The sequence below is a fragment of the Manis javanica genome, chromosome 9 (genome assembly GCF_040802235.1).
Source record: "Manis javanica isolate MJ-LG chromosome 9, MJ_LKY, whole genome shotgun sequence".
Lineage (NCBI taxonomy): Eukaryota > Metazoa > Chordata > Mammalia > Pholidota > Manidae > Manis > Manis javanica.
This window is the reverse complement of record NC_133164.1, coordinates 102,776,185-102,796,125: the sequence shown is the minus strand read 5'-3', so window position 1 is coordinate 102,796,125 and position 19,941 is coordinate 102,776,185.

The following is a 19,941-nucleotide window of genomic DNA, read 5'->3' as shown; positions in this document are numbered from 1 at the left end:
TTAAATATGATGAAGTGGAAAGGACGGTTTAAAATAAATTGCTTAAGCCGATTTGGGAATGGTCCCCGTGCTCAATTATCCTGTATGGCTCGGCCTTCCCTGCCCCCACCAGGGATAATTAAAAGCTCGCCGCCTCGGTCCCTTCCCTGAGGAGGCGGCGGTCCTCCCCGAGTGAATGGGCTCTGAGGAATGAATAACGACACAGTGGCCTCATTGTTTGGCGGCCGGGGAAACTGAGGCCAGAGGGCGGGAGGGCGGCCGCCGGCTGACTGGAGGCTGGGTCACCGCGTGAGTCAGCGGCGCAGACAGGCGAGATTGCTGTCATTAAGGTTTACGGGGCCGCCGCCGCCGCGGCTGTGCGGCCCGCGCCCCGCCTGGCCCGAGTCCCCGCCGCGGGCGCGCCCCGCTCGGGCCACCACTCCTCGGCGCTCGGCGGGGGAGGGGCGCCCCCACTTTCTCCAGCTGCGCCCGCAGCGCGGCTGCGGGAGCCCGGCCGCCCGCCTAGGGCTGAGCTGCGGCGCTGCAGGCGGACTCGGCTCGGCCCCGGGCCTCGGGCGCCGCCCCGAGTACCACCGCCGTCGCCCTCCTCCGGCTGCCCGGGGCCGCGCCGCCCGCTGGCAGTGCGGCGCTTCGGGCCAAGCCAGGCGGCTGGAACCCGAGCCCTCGGGTGGCCCCCGTCCCCGCCCAGCTTCTACCTGCGCCACCCGCGCGGCGCCCCGGGAGGCGGCGCAGGCGCTCGGGGCTCGGCGCCGGGCTGACGGCACACGGCCGGGCCCTCGTCTCCGCCCGGCGCCTCCACTGCGCGCGCGCTCCCGCCGCCCCCCGCGCGGCTGCCGGGCGCGCGCACCACCGTGCCCGACCCACCCCCGCCCCCCGGTTCCCGGGCGCGCGCAGAGCGAGTCCTCCGGGCTGGCTTGGCCTCGCGTCGCCGCCGCCGCCGTCGCCACCCGGCTGAGTCACGGACGACTCGGGCCCCAGACCTCCGCAGCCCGGAAGGGAGCTGGCAACCCGTGTCCCCATCCCTGACCGTCGATGTTCTTCGCAGCTATTTTGGAGGGGCCGCGAGCATCCCCATCTGCCGTAGCTGGGATTCCCGCCGCCCCCAAATCCTCAGCCTCGGTGGCTTCGGCCTCTCTGAGCCCCGCTCTGAGTAATGTTCCCCTCCCTTCTCCTCTTCCCCTCCTCGCTGCTCGTCTCCTAAGCAGGCCTCCTTGCCAGCCCCTGGCAACAGCGAGACCCCCGTGCCAGCCACTCAGCCCCTCCCCGACGCTTGGCCTCCTCACCACCTAGTGGAACTGCACTGCGGGGCGCGGGGAGCAGGGGGAGGGAGGCAGTTTCGCAGGGGACCCCATGCTGAGCGGGTGGGGGCCGAGGACGGCGCTGGGTCGGGTCACCCTGAGGGGACGCGCTGGAGAGTGCCGGCCGGAACCAGCGCCCCGCCTATGCTGAGGGAGTGTGGGCTGCTGGACCTGGTGTGGGCCGGAACATGTCCTCAAATTTTTAAAAATAGTCTCGCCGTATAGAGAACACTGGAACCTTTAAGTCCCCATCCCCTTGCCTGAGTCCAGAGTGAAACTCCAAACACACTTAAGAAACTGTTGCTTTATTTTGACTCGTTTACATAAATTTTCCACTTTGAGGGGATGGTGGTGGGCTTGTGGAATCCCTAAAATAACTTTTAATGGGGCGAAGCCTTCCATTATGGGAAGCACCTAGACGCGAGAGGCGTCTGGAGGCCCAGGTTGCCGTCACAGCCCTGCCACCAACTGGCTAAGCGACTGAGGCACATGGCCGCCCCTCCCACCCAGCGTTAGGAAAGTGGACACAGTGTGTAAGAACGACATCCCCCAGCCCCCACCCGGAAAGGAGAGGCTGGGTGAGCTGCCTACCAGTAAGAGACAGGAGACTGGGTTTTCCTTCCTGAAAATGCTCTGATACTACAGAGAGGCGGAGTGAGGATGAGATTAATAATAAAAAATGTAAAAGTAGTTTGCTTTTCTGAATGGTGTGCTCTATTCCTAACTCGTTACATTTATCACAATCAAGGTCACGGTGACCTTCGTGGTCCGTGCACTTCCATTAATTATATATTACCCTATCACCGTGGGAAACCTCCACGGAGAACTTTACTTCCCACATCACTTCAGAACCTTCAGACCTTTGTACAATCTTCCCCCAAAGGGACAGGCCAGGAGGGGCACCAAGGGCCTGAAAGGAGGGACTTTGGAAAGAAAGAAGAATGAAGGAGGACTGATGATGTCAACATGACGTGTCATATTTCGGGGAGCCACGAAAGGTTTATGGCCCTGGCCAGCGGGGGTGGGGCCTGCCCAGCCTACCATCCTGGCTCTCCGCGGCTTACCCGGCTAGGCAGCCATGAAGCTGAACCCCTGGTCATGACCTCTGATAACCTGTCCGGCTCCTTCCCCATTCCCCTCTGCTCTGCAGGGCTGGGGTTGGAAGTGAGAGTGGGACAGAGCCCATAGTTACTCTGTTAAGCGAAGCGAGGGTCAGGGCCCCTTCCATGGCCCCTCAGGAGCAACACGTGTAGTCGCATTTCTACATGTAAACACATGTAGTGACGAGCCAGATGCGGCAGTGGGAGAGAAGCAAAGGATTTAATTTAAAATGATGGAATGGTGGGAAGAATGAAGAGAAGGTGATTAGTGCTCATCTTTGAAAGAAGGCAGGGGAACAATTATTTTAAAAGGTTTTAATTGGCCCTGTTCTGAACTCACTCCTCCTGTGCTAAAACCCCAGGCCAGCTCAGACCTGCCATTCTGGATCACCCAAGTGTCTCCCGTCTCCCTCTTTGAAAGCAGCTCTCAGAGTAAATGCCTCTCTTGCCCTCTCTCTCCCTTGTGCCTTCTCCCTTTTGGACTATGGGTGGGAGAGAGAGAGAGAGGGGGAGAGAGAGGGGGAGAGAGAGAGAGAGAGAGAGAGAAAGAGAGAGAGTGTGTGTGTGTGGCTAGCTTGCTACTTACCTATCTTTATATAGCAGTTTTCCAAGCTGGCAGGTCAGAGGCCTTGCGGGAGGGAGGACCTCTCTAATTTATTCTCCCAGTTCTGTAGCCTGACTCACTTGGGGCGGGTCTACTTCGTAGTCTAAATAAAATGAATGACAAAAGTGTCTTCAAGCCAACTGAAAACCATTTGGAAGAAGGGACAGTAGTTATGCTGTCCTTAGGACATAGTTACTTGAACCCTAGCAACAAACCAAAATAGGGGAAACCCCTCACAAAACACCAAACTAGATTTAAAGTTGTTTGCAAATGTGGTTTGCACCAGATAGTAAGGCGGGTCGTTTCCCACCATGAGCACTGCTTGCAGCTTGAGGGGAAAATATAGGTAAAAACTAGCCATTCTCTTTGAACAAATGGCTGATTCTAAGGCTGGGGCAGGAAATACTCAAGGTGAACCTGGAGTGTCTTGTAGTACCAGAAGTTAAGGAGGTGCTCAAAGATCAAAAAGATGGGTATATGTCAAAGGGATGCAGGAGCCAACCTGAAAGAACTCCTGATAGCAAATGCTGGAACAATTTGAGGAAAATAAAAAATGATAACATTGTGCTGGATTTTAATCCAAAGTATAAAATAAAAGCCATGAGTGAATCCAGACTGATACAAAGAAATGATTGCTTGAATAAATAAAGAAAGAAGAGTCAAATGTTCCATATAAATAATTCCAAGTAACTTATGCCATTTATAGCCCAGTGAATTCTGGCCCGGATGAGGAGTTATTTACTGTGGGGATGAAGAACATGGTGCTTCACACGGCTCCCCCATCCCTCTTTGGGCCCTTATGACATTCTTGCTCCTCCCTTTGGGCAGCCCCTAAGTGAGGTTACCTGTATGGTGGCCGATCTGGGAGAAGCTAAAGCAATGCCAGTATGGAAGGGAGTATGGTCTCCTTCTCTTTGAGAACTATTTTCTTCTCAAAATAGAGCTTGAGTGTGGGCTGCACTCAGTGGCTTACTTTGAAAGGGTACAGTATGGAAAGGCTGATAGGAGAGAGAACTTTGCAGGGAAGAAAGCTGGCAATCTCTGCCTTGGCCAGGTGACCAAGGTCAACATCATCAGGAGTAGGTCGTGTTTCTAGGATGTACCCTTGATGTGATGTGGTGAGAACTTCCAGGCAGCAGGAAGAACTCTTTAATAAGTCAGTGGCCTTCATCTCTGTGGTCTTTTCCTCCACAAACCCAAAACCCTAGTCTAATTATGAAAAAACATTAGAAAACCCAACTAAGGGGCATTCTACAAAATATTTGAACAGTACTCCTCAAAACTGTCAAGGTCATCAGGGACCAGGAAAATCTAAGAAAGTGTCACAGCCCAGAGGATCCTAAGGTGACATGAGGGTTAAATGTAAAGTGGTATCCTGGATGGGTCCTGCAAGAGAAAAGGGACGTTAGGGGAGAACTATTGGGATGAGAATAATGTTTGGAGTTAGTTACCAGTATACACCAATGCATTCTCTGAGTTGTGACAAATCGCACCATAGTCATGTTAGATGTTGGCGATAGGGGAAACTGAAACTGCACTGTCTTTGCAACTTTTCTGTGAATCTAAAACTACTTTAAAATAAAAAAATTTTTAAAAGCTGGTCTGGTTTGGGTCTTAGAATCAGAGAATTAGATGTTCAAAAGTAAGTGGCAATAGGCTAACAGTGGAGCCCAGGGGCCCCAGGAGAGACTTCCCGACTCAACTGGTGAGTTGATCAGGCAGAATAAAAAAATTTGGTTTTAGAAATCACTTCATGGTCCCAATAGAGTAATTTTAAAATAGTTTGTAAGTTGCCCAGACCAAGAATACCACCATTCTGATTCTTCTAATTGTAAGCCTGAAGTTTTAGTTGGTGGGAAAGAAAGTGCATTTTAAAAATGTGGCCATCCCGTTTATATAAAGTTTGAAAGCAGGCAAAATCTCAGATTGAGGAGTCAGAGAGCAATACCTGTGTTGGGGGCTGGCTGGAAAGGAATGAAAGAGGGAGCTTCTAGGTACTAGTGATGTTCTGGTTTTTGACCTGGGAGCTGGTGTGTTTTCAGTTTGTTAAAATTCACCAAGCTGTATGCTATAATCCATGCACTTTTCTGTACATAAACTGTAAGTCAGTAAAAAGTTTGTAAGTCATAAAATAAGTTTATTTCAAAGATTAAACTTTAGAGCTAAGAGAGACCAACACCTCTCTCTTCTCCCCCCAGGAGGCAAAACCTAGAAAGGCCCAATCGTTTGCCTAAGGGTATGAAGCAGATGTGGTGGGCCATTCCAGCACTGTGGTGTCCCCACCCCTGCTCACCAGGACTTTCCCACTGGACTGCTCCAGGCAGCAGGAAGAACTCTTTAATAAGTCAATGGCCACTCTGGGCACAGGCACAAGGATGGGCAGCACCAACACCACCGGGGGGGACCTTCAGCTGAACTTTATTCATCTGTACCTCAGTTTACCCACTGTGAATGAGGCTCCAACTACTATACTCTGTAGATAGCCAAAAATGTCACCCTGTCATTAAGTTAGGCTAGTCTTGGTCTGTTGGATTCCTCAAATTCCACTGTGTACTTAGATCCCTGGAAGATTTGTTCCTGGAAAATAGGGAGTAGAGAAAATGCTGGTGATAAAGGGGAGAGGGGCTGGACCAGAGCTGAAAGGACAGAGTCTGCTCTCTGCTCTGTCTGGACCTCTGACCTCAAAGGGTCATTCAAAGGACCACAAGTGGTCCAGCAAAGAGGATGCTGAGCCTCATGGGGATTAAATGACTTGCCCAGCGCCACCCGGCTAATGGGCTCCCTAAAGGCTCTTATCTCAATAGTGTCTGCTAAGAATATGGACTGACTAGGCTGCCGCTGTGACCATGAGTTTTGTTCCCTTAAAGTTCTTTTCTTCATAATTTATTCATTAAAGAAATCTAGAAAATGTAGAAAATGAAAAGCATAACTACCAGAGTGTACCTGTCATTCTAGCATTCAAAAATGCGACTATCTGGAAGTTTTATGTGGCAAAATAATGCCTGTTGTAATGTTACAGTTTTGTATTTTTTTAATATTTCATCTTTCTGGCTAAGTTAAGCAGGAGGCTGGTAATGCTTGGTTTGCCATTGTTGGGAGTTGACAGGGTTTCCAGAGACTTCTCCAGAGGTGCGGAGATGTGCTGAGGGAGGGGGAGTGGGGGACATGCCAAATTGTCCTACACCCAAAAATTTGCATGGAGGCTTTTGGTGAGGTTTCTCTCCTGCAGAATGACGCCATCAAACTTACAAACCGGTGCTTTGAAAACTGGCTTCAGCTTTAAGGTTGAGTTGTCTTTTTTTTACTCTTTTTTTAGAGCATTGTAGATTCATCTGCGGTTGTAAGGATACTACAGAGAGAGAGCCTGTAGACCCTTCCCCTGCCTTCCACCAATGATAACTTCTTGCATTAAGATTGTCTTTTTGTGTTATTGTTGGACTTAAAGCTTCATGGAAGATCATCTAGCTAAAGACTCTTCTTTCAGAGATAAGGAAACTGAAGCTAGGGGTGGCAAGTGGCTTTCCCAGGCCCGCATCTGGGAATGGCAGGGTCTGGACTTTCTCTGGGCCTCCGTGGCTTTGTCTGCAAGGGGTTTCACTTGGTGTTCTCCAAACCTGAGATTAGGTTGGTTTGGCAGGTAGAGGTAGACACCATCTTTTTTTTCTCAGTGGTAAACCAATGCAAGTTTATCTGACTCAAGTTCCAAATGTATCGTGGGCTGGCTGGGGGCTCTGCTCTGTGTGGTCCCCATGGGGGCAGTTCTGTCTCTGCAAGCATGGTTACTAACGGCATTAAAGAGGGAACATGGTGCTTGTATGCTGGCTCTACGACTCGCATTTCAGAGTCAAATCACACTAACTTCAAGGGGCAACAAAGTACATTTCTATCTTTTGCCTGTGGATGGAATCAGAATATTTGTTGAGTAGCTCTAAAGAATTGACCCTCAAACCCTCAGTCTGTCAGTAGAGTCAGGCCTTTTGGATTCTGTCACTGGCAAGCATCTTTCTTTCCATGATTAGAGGGTTTGTTTTCTGATTTTTACCTTTTCTGTTGTGCTGCCTCTTTGGCGTCTGTCTCAGGGGATGGGCACCTGTCAGTGGGTCCTACAGCCTTATCTCCCTAGGAAGAGAAGGGATCTGGGGAGGCATGCCTGTACCCTCAAACCAATGAGCTCTGGAAGCTACTCCTGGAAAGGCTAATATAATCTGGGGCTGTGTTAATTAATAATATAATAATGATAGTTCTGGTACATTATGGTGCTAAATGAACTAATTCATTCATTCATTCATTCATTCAACGCTGATCACTAGGACCTTCCAGATCAAAAAAATTTTATATGGGTACCAACTTTCAAAAGGAATGTCGACCAACTGAAGGTCGCCTGAGCAGGGCAATTGACGGTGAGAGACCTGGAAATTCTGTCCTGGAATGATCATCTGACCAAACAGGGCACATCTAGTTAACTGGAGAAGAAGTGGAGGATGTAAAAGTCTTCAAGAAAGGCTGGTGGGTGGAAGTAGAGTACATTGCTTATGTGGCCGCTGAACTCAGGAGTTGGATCAGTGGGTGGAAATCATAAGCAGGTGAACTTCAATTCAGGGTCAGTCTTTTAACTAGAAAGTCCACCAAGAGAACAAGTTTCCTTGAAAGCAGGGCATTCACAGTCCCTGAAAGTGTTCAAACAGGCTAGATGGCATCTCGTATTAATCATTTCTAATGTCCTTCCCAATTGTGAGTCCATAATTCCTGAGGCTTTGCAGCATCTCTTGCTTCAGGCTTTAAAATTTCAACTTAAACTACAAACGAAATCATCTACCTCTTAGTACAGGAGTTGGTCTTTTTCATATACAGGTCGATTTAAGTAATAATATTGATGATAGTGATATCATAGCTAACACTTATAGAGCACTTACTATGTGTCAGGTACTTTTCTAAGTGCTTTACATACATTAATAAAATTATTAATTTGTTGAATTCTCAGAACCATCTCACAACAAAAGTACCATTATTGTCTCCCCATTTTCCAGATGGGAATACTAAGGCACATTGCTAATAAGGGTCAGAGCCAAGATCTGAATCCAGGTAGTCTGACTCTTGAGTTTGTGCTTCTATCATCTCATGACACCCCTTTTTGATACCTGAGGAAATGGTACCCAATGGAATTTAGTGATATGTCCATGGTCACAGGGCTAGTTGAGTATTGGTATCTAGATTTGGACAGAACCCAGTCCCCTAGCTACCCCAATGTGCTCTGTGTGGAAGTATTTTATCACCTATGACCCACACATCTGATGAGGGTCCTAGACAATTTATTGCATTAGATGAGAAGACTATACCTTGAAAACTGAAGCACATGCTCCTGATCTACCAGCAAGTTGAGGATAAGCCATATGCTTTCATAATATGGGGAGATGTGTGGCTCTCCCCATTTCCCTGGAATGAAGCACTTTCCCCACTTCCTGTCTCTGTATACAAGTCCTACCAATCATTCAAGACCTTGAAACTTGGTCGTGGACATGAGCTTCCTGAATCCTGAAGTCAGATGGTGCATAGTTTCTGGACGTATTCTTCCTAGGACTTACCATCTCATCTAACCTGTTAAGAGTGATTTCATGGTGGTTTAGTTTAGCAAAGATTTGCGTATTTTATGTCGGCTCAATTTAACCAATCTTTTAAGGCTTCTGGGTTTAGAAAAACTTTCCCACTCCAAAATTTTAGAAGAGTTGTCTCTTGTATTCTTCTAATAGTATTATGGCTTTAATTTTTGTATTTAAATATTTGATCCATCTGGACTTTCCCTTGGAATGGAATGAAGTAGATAACCACTGTTCTTTCCTTCCATGTCCCCACTGAGTTGTCCCAATGCTATTTATCAGATATTCATCTTCTCTCAACTGTTTCGAAGTATCATCTTTATATAACTAAATTCCATATATATTTGGAATCATTTAGAGAGTGTGCTCTACCACTGTAAAATTAAGATGCAAAAAGATAGCTAGAAAATCCCTCCAAATGTTTGGAAACCAAGCAACACACTTCTAAAATAACCTGTGGATCAAATGGAAAGTAGAAAATATTTTTAACTGAATAATAATGAAAATATAAAATATCACAACTTGTAAGCCACAGCTGAAGTTACACTGAAAGAAATGTATAGTCTTATGCATCTATTTTAAAAGGAAGAAAAGCTGAAAATCAATGATCTAAGTATCTACTTCATTAGTTAGAGGAAAAAAGCATATTAAGCTCAAAGAAGGAAGAAAATAATAGAGTGGAATGAACAAAATAGAAAATAGACATATAATGTAGAAAATTATCAAAGCTGTAAGTGGGCTTTTTGAAAAAAACATATATATGTATATATGTCAGTTTTATTGGTAAATTATATATATATGTGTGTGTGTGTATATATATATATATATGTGTGTGTGTGTGTGTGTATATATATATATATACACACACACACACACACACACATTTAAACCAATTTCTGTCCCCTCAGTTTTGTTGCAGGGATCTCTCTATTTGTGCATCAGTAAAAGCCTGTTTTCATATTAAAGCTTTATAGCGTCTTTTAATATTTGGTTGGGCTGGTCCATGTCCTTCACTCTTCTCTTTCAATTTTTACCTACCATTTGCCTTTCATTGCACTTCAGGGCTAGACTGTTAGCCTGGTGGGGTCCCTTGTACATCTCTTGCTTAAATTCTATTGAAATTTCTATTAGGATCAAGTTAAATTATACATTAATTTGAGAAGGATTGATCATTTTTATAACACTGAGTCTTCCTATCCAAGAACAGGACATGACTTTTCATTTATTCAAGTCTTTAGTGTTTGAAAATTTGCTTCATATAGATCATGCATATTTTGGGGAATATTTTCCCTAAGTATTTTGTCTTTTTGGTTGCCATTGGAAATGAGAGCTTTTAGTCAATTATATTTTGTAGTTTCAGTTGGTCAATTTCTAAAACCTCTCTTTAACATGTAAGGAAGACTGTGTTTTGGACATTTAAGCTGAACCCATATGAATCATACTTGTCAACCACATCCTCTTCAAACATGAAATACACATCTGACCTTATGTTTCTCTCTTACATCTGACGAATAATAATCCTTAGGCAACTGGTGTATATATCCCAAAAGTTTCAACAAAACCGCCACAGACGCCCCAAAACAGTATAAAGTATTTTGGGCCATAGTTTCCTAATCACAAATATGTGCCACAAGTGTCCACATTGTGCCCTGGGTCCTTTGCGGACATGTCACAGACCTGATTCATCCTCAGGAGACCTGATGGAAGCATCCCTATGGAACACTTCCTTTGTGAGCCACTTCCTGAGAACACCCAAATCCAGCAGGGATCCCGAGACACTTCCAGAAGCTCTGCAGTTGTTTTCATATTGATTTATCATTTTTCCAGTAGAAAAGTAATTGACATGACTCGTCATTGAACATTAGGAAAAGTAGGAAGAAGAACATAAAAATGCATCTATAATTCGTACCACCCAGAGATAACGACTGGTCTGATATCTTCTGATCTTTTTCCCTGTGCATATTCTGAAACACATATTCCAAAGTTGAGATCACTCTGGGTGAATCCTGTTTCTCATGAATATTTTGCCATGTCATTATATATTCTTCAAAAACAGCTTTTTAATGGCTGCTTGGTATTTCCTAACACAGATAGTCTATCTGCTATTTACTCATTCTACTGTTATTTTGCCCTTGGGTTGTTTCCAGTTTTAAAAAAATAAGATTTAAGTCAACAGTTTTGTACAAACATCTTTTCCCTCTTCTTCAGCTTACGTCCTTTGAATACATTCCTAGATGTATTACTGGGTCAGAAATTAGGAACATTTAAAAAAATTGTGGTAAAATATTCATCACATAAGATTTACCATTTGTACTGTTGTACAGTCATCACCACCATCCATTTCCCTTGCTTAAATCTTATTGGCAAAATTAACTTTTTTCATCTTGCAAAACTGAAACTCTGTACCCAGTAAACACTTATTCCCCATACTCTTCTCTCCCCAAGCCCCTGGTAACTTCTAGTCTACTTCCTGTCTCTCTGAATATTACTACTCTAAGTACCTCATATAAGTGGAACCACACAGTGTTTGTAGTTTTGTGATAGGTTTATTTCACTTAGCAGAATATCTCCAAGATTCACCCCCTGTTGCAGCATATCAGAATTTCTTCCCTTTTTAAGGTTGCATAATATACTTTTGTGTATATAGACCACATTTTATTTATCCATAGGAACATCTTGAAGACTCTTGATTCAAATTGTCTACTGCTGTCCAGAAAGATCACACCAGTTTGCATGTCTGCCAGACTTGTATGCAATTAAAGTTCTGAAGTTTGCTCACCTAACTCTATTATAGTTACTCATATTGTACTTGCAAAGAGTTTTCTGCGTTTGTAGTTATGCAGCACAAAGTTATTGCAAAGAGACCTCCAAAGGATTCCCTTCTCTCCTGGGGTGTGTGTGTGTGTATCTGTGTGTGATATACACACACACACATAACTGAAGATGAGCATATTTAGTATTTATCAAAAGATAAAGGAGCTCTTCCATAGTTTGGATTAGAGCCTCAGAATGTAAACTAATGCCCAAACTGGCATTTGTCATATCTCCCAGGGTTCCATTCTTTTAAACCAATTAAATTTAACTTGTGTTTGTACAATTTTTATGCCAAGAAAGGCACCAAAGATTTTATTTGGGAGGAAACATCTGGAATTTGTAGAGCGCATTAAACTTTTCAAAGGCCATCACGTGCATGATCTCACCTGGTTTCTATAGCATCCCTGGTCCCAGCAGGGCGATATTGTCAATCACATCGGGTTCAGAGAAGTGACGCTCCCTGTCGGGGGTTGCATGGTACGTTTGGGACCCTAGGCCTCAAGCTGCTGTCTCCTCAGCCCTATGTACTGCCTTTGTCCTCTCACTAACTCCCAGTGCTCTCTTGCTGTTGCTAGAGTGTGCTGTTCCTTCACTTGGCATGTCAACATTCCTGGTTGTCCAGGAATGTCCTCTCTTGGAGAGGAAAGGGAATAGATATTTTAGCAACACACAACACATTGAGTTTGCCAGGCACCTAAGAGGGACACTCAATAAATATTAATTAAAGAATGCAGCTACATTGGCTTAAGTGCTGGCCAGATTGTTTAAAGCATCAAGAATATTCCAGGAGAGACTTGAGTGTTGGGCTGGAAGACTGTGTGGTGGCCGAGAGGACAAGTGAAGTCCTGGAGTAATGGAGCATATTCTCTTGGAAGGTGGAAATACACCCCCAGAGCCCCTATCCATCACCTGGAATGAGAAGGGAGGCAACACACATTTGTTGAGTGCCTCCTGGGGCCTGTATTTTCCTAGCTGGGCTGGGATTTGCTTTGCTCCTCTTCTACTCCTTTAAAAAAAATTTTTTTTATTTTACTACTATAAATACTTTTTTTTTTAATTAAGGTATCATTGATATACAATCTTATGAATGTTTCACATGAGCAACACTATATTACCAAGTCCCCACCACATACCCCATTACAGTCACTGTCCATCAGCACAGTAAGATGCTATAGAGTCACTACTTGCCTTCTCTGTGCTATACTGCCTTCCCCGTGCCCCCCTATATTATGTGTGCTAATCATAATACCCCTTAGTTCCCTTCTCCCTCCCTTCCTACCCACCCTCCCCAGCCCCTTTCCCTTTGATAACCACTAGTCCATTCTTGGGTTCTGGGGGTCTGCTGCTGTTTTGCTACTTCAGTTTTTGCTTTGTTGTTATACTCCATGAATGAGTGAAATTATTTGGTACTTGTCTTTCTCTGCCTGGCTTATTTCACTGAGCATAATACCCTCTAGCTCCATCCACGTTGTTGCAAATGGTAGGATTTATTTTCTTCTTATGGCTGAATAATATTCCATTGTGTATATGTACCACCTCTTCTGTATCCATTCATCTACTGATGGACACTTAGGTTGCTTCCAAGTCTTGACTATTGCAAATAGTGCTGCAATAGACATAGAGGTGCATATGTCGTTTTGAATCTGTGATCTTGTTTTATGAGGTGAATTCCTAGGAGTGGAATTCCTGGGTCAAATGCTATTTCTGTTTTTAGTTTTTTGAGGAACCTCCATATTGCTTTCCACAATGGCTGAACTAAATTACATTCCCACCAGCAGTGTCAGAGGGTTCCCCTTTCTCTGCATCATCACCAGCATTTGTTGTTGCTTGTCTTTTGGATGCTGGCCATCCTAACTGGTGTGAGGTGGTATCTCATTGTGTTTTTAATTTGCATTTCCCTGATGATTAGTGATGTGGAGCATTTTTTCACGTGCCGGTTGCCATCTGAATTTCTTCTTTGGAGAAGTGTCTGTTTAGATCCTCTGCTCATTTTTTAATCAGGTTATTACTTTTTGGGTGTTGAGGCATGTGAATTCTTTATATATTTTGGATGTTAACTCCTTATCGGATATGCCATTTATGAATATATTCTCCCATACTGTAAGACACCTTTTTGTTGTACTGATGGTGTCCTTTGCTGTACAGTAGCTTTTTAGTTTGATATACTCCCGCTTGTTCAATTTTGCTTTTGTTTCCCTTGCCTGAGGAGATATGTTCATGAAAAAGTTGCTCGTGTTTATATTCAAGAGAGTTTTGCCTATGTTTTCTTCTAATAGTTTTATGGTTTCATGACTTACATTCAGGTCTGTGATCCATTTTGAGTTTACTTTTGTGTATGAGGTTAGACAGAAATCCAGTTTCATTCTCTTATATGTAGTTGTCCAGTTTTGCCAACACCAGTTGTTGAAGAGGCTGTCATTTCTCCACTGTATATTCATCGCTCCTGTATCATATATTAATTGGCCATATATGTGTGGGTTTATATCTGGACCCTATTTTGTTCCACTGGTCTGTGGGTCTGTTCTTGTGCCAGTACCAAATTGTCTTGATTACTGTGGCTTTGTAGTAGAGCTTGAAGTTGGGGAATGTAATCCCCCCTGCTTTATTCTTCCTTCTCAGGATTGCTTTGGCTATTTGGGATCTTTTATGGTTCCATATGAATTTTAGAACTATTTGTTCTAGTTTGTTGAAGAATGCTGTTGGTATTTTGATAGGGATTTCGTCGAATTTGTAGATTGCTTTAGGCAGGATGGCCATTTTGACAATATTAATTCTTCCTAGCCATGAGCATGGTATGTATTTACATGCTTCTCTTCTACTTCTACACCTCAGAAGCCAGTGGAAGGAGACAGCTGTCTGGGGCTAAAGGCAAGTTTGATTCGTGGGGTGGAGGGGTGGGCCAGAAATGGAATGGGTGTGCCCACCCTTCTCTGGCTTCCAGAGGGTTTTACTGCTCATAGAGTAAGTGGGTGCTGTTAAGTGTCTCTGACTTGACAGAGAACCAGCAAATGCCTATCTAGATAAGCAGTTCTGGGCCTGCACGCGATTGTTGCTACCTCTCCCTGATCTGGTTGCCTTCTACCACCCTCTCTTTGCATCAGGATCTATTAGAAGCAAATGCAAGAAACATGGAGCCCCGCTTGAAAGGCTAGCACCCAGCCAATGGCTTAGGACTTGAGGCCTTTTACAGTGAGCTTTTATAGCTGCTTACCTAGGTCTCTTTTGGCAGTTTTTCTTGTGTTTCTTCAAAAGAAAGATTTGTGTGTTTGTGCAATTGAAAACAAATGATCAATTTCAGATTATTTTGGGGTCACAGAGTTTCTTTACCATCTTCATCATCAAACTGTGCTTAATATGCTTAAGGAGATGCTCAAGGAATATGCTTAATATGTTCAAGAAGAAAAAGAGGAATGGACATGAGCTATATATGTTTGTATGTATCACCATAAATAATAACACATTTACTACACAAATGCAGCCAGTAGTGATTCCATATATGGAAGGTTTACTGGTCAACTAGCCTATATAAATGGACGCTCTTAGAAATTACTCTATTCTGGATTCAGAAATGCCTGATTGGAGTTTCTTACTACATCACGATTCTCTAGCTCCATCTCTACAATGTTCTTTGGCTACATCATCACATTTAATCTCAAAACAGCTCTACATTGGTAAGTATTATTTTCCCCATTTCTCCATGGGGAAATTGAGGTCTTAGGTGACACAAAGTTGATGCTTGAACACAGCACTTCTGGCTCCAACATTGGGATGCTTTGAGCTTCCCCGATACCATGATTGTCTCTGTTGCCTTCTGTTTGCTGGCACATTCCATTTAACAAGCATGAATACCTGAAGGTTTCTGCACAACCTGGTGCCCCAGGGGTTCTTTTTTCCAGAAATCCAATCTCTCTCCCAGTGCTGTCACCACCTAGCTACACTGGTCTCCCAGCTGTTCCTCCTAACATGCCAGTTCAGTCGTCTCAGGGTCTGGGCCCTGGCTGTTTCCCTTTCCCATAAGGGTTGTCCCTGATCTTTGCTCCTTCCAAGACAGGCCTTCCCTGAACACAGGGCTGAAATAGCCATTCTCAGCCCCACACTACCCAGAGTCCCTCAGTCTACTTTGTGTTTTCCAAAGCTCTCATAACTTTGGGAAATTCATTTTTTATGTATTTATTTCCTTAGTTATTATCTGTCTCCTCATGGAATGCAAATTCCCCACAGGCAAGACTCTGCCTGGAACAATGCTTGGCACATAGCTGGTGCACAGGGTTGCCAAGTGTACCTGCTTGCCTGGCCCACGGTACAGCTGGGGCAATAGGACTCCGGGGACTGTGAACTGTGATCCTGTGAATTGTGGGACCCAGATCATAAGTGCCATTAGAGTCCCAGAAGGGAGGCCAGAGTGACCAATCAGTGTTTCATTCATTCACAGAGCACCTACTCTGTGCAAAACAGCCAGTGTCAGCCAGCCAGGGAGAGCTGGACTGCTTCTTTCCATTTCTTTTTATTTGTACATTTGCTATGTCATCTTGTAGATATTTGGGACAACTGTGCATTCCTGGGTGTAGGGACCTGTAGATGGGGGGAGGGGGGATAGGTGACATCTGGACCTGAAGGTGCTACTAACCAGCCATATGAGCTTGGAGAAATTTCTCTCCCTCTTCATGGAGCTCTGCAGGAGTAGATGATTGGGAGACAGTCAGAAAGGAAGGGCAAGGAAGGGCACTGAATAGGAAGTAGGAGCTTTTATTGCATTCTCTCAATTACCATTTAGACTCCTCCAGAGCCTCTCTCAGTTGGTGAGTCTTTCCTGGGCTTTAAGCAGTAATGCAGCAACTTTTGAATAAGCGACTCTCAATTCAACTGCCAACATTTAATTTTGCTAGTAAGTCGGTAAATAAATACCTTCTATTATCACTACCATTTTGAAAAGTGAGGGCACATGAATTCCCCAAACTAGGAAGGCACATCTCTAAATAAATGATGGATTCCTTCGCAATTGGTCAGTCACTTATTCAGCTGACATTGGTTGATTGCCTCTGCTGTGCCAGTCTCAGGGCTTCATGTGCTGTAATATACAGTCCCTGCTCTCATGGAGTTTACAGTTGTGGGTTGGGGGCCCAACATTAATGAAAGAATAGGAATTAAATGTAAATTTTCAAGTGTTATAAATGCTACCAAAGGGAGATGACTGGGGACCTGAGGGTGCATAACGATGGGGTTGGGGAACCTAATCTCAAATAATTTTTTGGGATCCTGGGGGAGCCCCAGCAGAAGAGGGAGGAGCATTTCAGGCTGAGAGACAGTGTGCTCACAGGCCCCGGGGTGGAAGGAAGATGCTAAGGTGACAACGAGGGGAGAAAGAGGGCTCTAGGCCACTCAGGGCTTGTGGGGCAAGGAAGAGAATTCGTCTTTGTTCCCAGCACAGTAGGAGACTGTTGGGTGAATGTGCAGTCAGGCCAGCAGCAGAGAGCCAGTGGATCCCAGTGAGGGAGGAGCGAAAGTGAGGAAAATGCTGTGTGCTCCGGGTGCCACACACGCTGGTGGCTTGTGTCGGTGCTGGTTGTGGTGGGTGGACCTGGAGAGAAGCAGATGGGTTGAGAGGCATCTTGACAGTGAAACTGACAGGATGGTGAGGCTGCTGTAGATATGGGATGAGAAGAAAGGGGTTTCTGTCACACTGGTTCTTGGTTTCTAACTCCCAGTGCTGAATGGAGAGACGTGGGCCTTCCGAGGGTGGAGCTCTGGAAGAGAAGCATGTTCTGGGAGGAAGATGCCCCATTTGGGACAAAATGAGCTTGAGGTGCCTTTGAGACATCCAAGGGCAGGTGTCAAATAGGCAGATGGATATGTGGGACTAGAATCAAAGCAGAGGTGAGTCCTTAACTCACCTTCCTTTCTGCCTCTTTGGCTGTAATGGTGGTGGCCCCCTGGGAGAGAAGTTGGTGGCCAGGGGCCTGGGAAGAAGGAAGCCTTTCTTTTTTCTTCGTACCCTTCTGGTACTCTTTGAATTGTGTACCCCTATGCATATATTACATTCAAAAATCAATGAAATAGAAGACTAAAACTACCGAATAACTTAGCATTTGAAAAAATGCACTACATCATGCAAACTTGACCATGGTCAGCGTGTCACGGTGTTTGGACTGGAGATGAGGAACCTTTGCACTTTAACATTTACAGTCCCTTCTAGCTCTGACCTCATTTTATTGCAGTTTTCCTTACCTTCTGTTATTGGTCTACCAGACTGTAGGAATGTTCAGTAACATCGCATTCCACTGACCTTGAAGGCCTTCAAAATGAATGTTTATAGGATGATGGGGGGTAACAAGACTGCACCCCAAGAGCAGCAGCCTGCCCACGGGGTACCTCCATCCCCAAGAAGGTGGACCTCTTCTCACTTCCTCATTGCTTGTCATAGTTAACAACAAAGTTATTTCTAGACCTAGGAAAATGTTTTTGACTCACAGTAATGCTAGAAAAGAGCTAGAAATACTTTTCTTTGTGTTCTCACCTCTCTCTCTTTCTAAGAAAAAGGCTTCCCAGGCTTATTAGTTTATTTTTAAACTCTGATACTGGCCTTATGTCTTTGACAGCACCCCGACTGATCCTAGTAAAATCACACAAAGTCCCAGATACTAGAAAAAGTGTCTTCCTTCTTTATCTCTCCCTGGGACACAACTCCTCCAGAATTCCACTTCCTGGGCTCAGAAGGTTAGGCAAAATCAGCTTATAGGGTGGCTCCTACTTCAGAATCCATGATAATCTTGTAATTAGCATCTGGATACCACTTAGTTTACATAGCACTTGGGCTGTCGGAGTGTCCACGCCTCATCCCAGCAACCCTGGAGTGAGGGTTTTGTTCTTTGAGCCTCACACCAGGTCTGGAACACACAAGATGTTGTTAATTCAGTGTTTGCTATTTGAGGAAGGCAGACAGACTACAGAAACAGGGCTTCCAAAGGCCTAACAACTAGTAATGGCAGAAAAGTATTTTTAATCATAAAACTGGGCTGAGGGTCCCTTCTGCTCCTCCAGGTCCTCCGCAGGTGAAATGCCTTGGCTGTCACTTATGAGGCTGGGCTCCTTCGGTAGGTCCGAGAATGTGCCAGGGGCAGTCTGTGTAGTCCCCTATGACTCTGCTCTACTACACACCAAACATCATTCACTCCTTCTGTAGGCTGGCCAGTTCTGATTCACTATTACGACATCTCGGCACCCAGATCCTAATCGGCACTTACTAGGCAGGATTGATCCTTAAAAGATTTTGGCAGAGGAACAGGACACGAAAAAATTAGAAATCAGCTCGGGTTAACTTGGGAGTCCCATATGACCAGGAGCTTGGAGGCCGTTTGCATGTGGCTACGAGTCTGAATGAAGACCCTCCCTGCAGGTGGGCAATGAAGCGGAGCACTACGGCCCAGCAGGGTGCTTCTGAGTCAGGCTCAAGGTTTATTTACTTGCTTTGTTGTCTTTAAAATCAATTTTTTAGCTCCCATGGGAATCGTCGAACTAGATGTCTCTCTGTGCTTCAGTGGCAAATGGTAGTTTCTGTTGTTGGCATTTGAGAGCATTAACTAAGTCCCCCCATTACTGAGCTGTCACAGGCAGACTGGTGAAGGCATTTCCCTTCCATTTGTGTTATAACCAGCATCGTTTCCTGACATGAACCAGTTGGACACAAGTAAGTCCTGACTGCTGATTTGAGGAGAGGAGATCATGGAGATTTTTCCCAGTTATGTCAGGGGAAACTTCTGTAACTATAAATGATCTAGTGTTGTTCCTATAATTTCTTTCTACAAAGCAAACTTCATTCTGGGACAGCTGATCTCCCAGAATACCCATTGCGGGGGTCTTGCCTCCATCACTGACTTCCTGAGGCTCAGGAGTTTATAGATACAGTTAGCGACTTAAACTGACGGACATGGCTTGGGTTTTAAACAGTTAGCTTGAAGCTGACAAAAAAATACATTTTTCCCCTTTCATTGTTTTTCCATTTGAACATGAGCTTTCATACTGTGAGCACCTCTGTCTGATCAGTCAACTCAACCAATCTAGTACAAATTATTTCTTTCTTTGAGACCCCTTCCAGACAGAAAAAAATCTTACTTTTTTATTCCCCCAAGTAAGTGTCTCCATTCTTACTGACAGGGTAGCTTTGATCACATTTTGGGAGGGTTGGGGTTGTTTTCATTTTTCTAGTCCTTTTCTAGATGCACTTCTTGAAGGATGGGCTGTTTATTACTACCTTTACGTCCCTTCAAGGTCTCGCTTGGTGCCTGGCACATCCTGAATCAACGCTGGCTAAATGGATTGAGAATCATGTGAAGCAGTTTCTGCTCCAAAATGCAAACTCGTTTTCTCAGGTTGGGCAGGCTCCTTCCGGGTGCCTTGGCCGTCACGACATCAGTATTTATGAGGCTGTCCATCCCGGGTTAGGACTTGCACCTGACTGATAATCTAGAATGACTTTTGATTGGTACTGGCGTATTTCCTCACTGACTCTTGCCAGGGTCATGATGAGGCAGCCT